The sequence below is a fragment of the Suncus etruscus genome, chromosome 2 (assembly GCF_024139225.1).
Source record: "Suncus etruscus isolate mSunEtr1 chromosome 2, mSunEtr1.pri.cur, whole genome shotgun sequence".
Lineage (NCBI taxonomy): Eukaryota > Metazoa > Chordata > Mammalia > Eulipotyphla > Soricidae > Suncus > Suncus etruscus.
Genome location: NC_064849.1, coordinates 110,678,398 through 110,680,707, shown reverse-complemented (window position 1 = coordinate 110,680,707; position 2,310 = coordinate 110,678,398).

Below are 2,310 nucleotides of genomic sequence, written 5' to 3'. Positions count from 1 at the left end.
TATTCCTGGCTTTGAGTGCAGAAATGTTTTCTGAAAGGCTCAGGGAACCATATGTGATTTGAGAGATAGAACCTGGGATTTCCATGTGTAAGAAAATGCCCTATCTGCTATGCTATCTTAGGTACAAATTCTGTATTTTAAAAATACTAAAAACTATGTATTAGTGTTTCTCATGTTTGTACAATTATGCTAGCTACCTGAGGTGAGCTAAGATAAGTTACAAATTTTTGTATTTATCACCACAAAAAGTTTTGTAATTTAATGCTAATATTCTCATATATCAGATGAAGAAAATTAAGACCTATGTTATAAAGAAGATAAAAGACAAGCTTGGGATTGTATCTTAAATAAGCTCAACTCCAACAGTCTTTGTAGTATCTACAGTGCTCATATCCATATCTTAACTTTCCACAAACTGAAAAACTTTTGCCAATTAAATTGAAAATGTAAATGTAAATGTAAACTGACACAATATTGACAGAAGCTGGCTAAATGCTAACTTAGGTATGTTATTTTTCTAATTTCAATATTCTTTCTCACATGTAAGTGGAAGTTGATTTACCTTATGCAATTTTCACTATAAACCTAAGAATGAATGTCTTTTTAGCAGTATATAGGTGCTACATAGATTATTTGGTGAAGCAATAACTCTTTGTTGAATAAATTATGTTAAAATATGAACCCATAAAATATAGCAGGCAGGGCCCTTGTCAACCCCAGAGCCCTATATGGTCCCTGAACCTGCCAGGAATTATCTCTGAGCATAAAGCCTGAAGTAAACCCTGAGCACCACCATACATGGCATAAATGCAAACAAATGCACTATATTTATTTTATAAGTATATGTTAATTTACATATAAAAATTAATATTTACATGTAAATATAGATATTTATATAACTATAGAATTATAGATATTAATATAGTTGTAATACATCTAGAGGCATGAATATAAAGATTATTTTTCAAAGATTATAATGTTAAATAACTATATGAACAAGAAGATAATAATTTTCAGATATTTTATTTATGTCTCATAAATCTACTATGATTTAAAACACTATGATATCAGTCTACAAAACAAATGAAAAAAGTAAGTCTTTAACTTTCAGATATTCAAAAGGTATCATAAATGTTGTGTGTAAATAGAGAGGCTAGGATAATAAGCTTTTGATAAATTAAAATTAAAAGGAAATTGTGTAGTCCTAAAGTACTTAAAAGGCATGAAGACCACATGCCTTTGAGATGCAAATCTTGGCGTCTTTGGAGATAAAGAAACTGAGGCACTCTCTATAAGCTGAAACAGAGACCTCACCAAAAGAAGGGTGGACCACTCAGGAATAGTTTCTAAGGTCATTATTAGAATATAATACGACCATCAACATATAAGGTTTTCCCTATTATGACTCCCAAATTAATATTTCTGTAGACAGAGAGCTCTGGCCAAACAATTTGAAGGAACTGAATATGGAACTGAATATCACCTCCTTCCAAAGGCCATTTAAGGACTTTATCAAGGCCAATGTTCTTCCTTGAACACACACCTGTATTTTTCTACCCCTTGATTTTCCCCTCTGGAGAAACACTAGTTCTCTCTTGAATATATATATATATATAAAATAAGCTTTTGAATATATATATGTATATGTATGTCTGTATATATGCACTTGTATATGCATATATATACATATATCTGTTTTGTCTTGTTTTGTAGAGGCTCAGGAGTTTCTATGGCTATGTGCTCAGAAATCGCTCCTGGCTTGGGGGGCCATATGGGATGCTGGGAGATAGAACACCGTCTGTCCTGGGTCAGCCACGTGCAAGGCAAAAGCCCTACCCGTGCCATCGCTCTGGCCCCATATGCATATATCTTAAACTCTCTTAACCCATCATATCTCTCTAAATTTCTTCTTTGTTTGTTTGTTTGTTTTTGTGTTTGGGTCACACCTGGTGAAGCTCAGGGATTTCTCCTGATGATGTGCTCAGAAGTCGCTCCTGGCTTGGTGGACCTTTTGGGACTCCAGGGATAGAACCGAGGTCCGTCCTGGATCAGTTGAATGCAAAGCAAACTCCCTACTGCTGCGATATCGCTCTGTCCCTCTCTAAATTTCTTTTAATAAAACTATTTTGCTTTACTATTTCTTTCGTCCTAAAATTCTTTTCTGTGAAGGAAAATAACAGATCTGGCGTGTCTGAGTCATTAGAACTGACTTTACTCTCTTGGAAAGAGCAATTCCTCCTTCTACTAAAACTTCCCTCCTCTTACAAGAACTTAGTGACATAGACCAGTTCCAGCACCAGGAAGAACAAG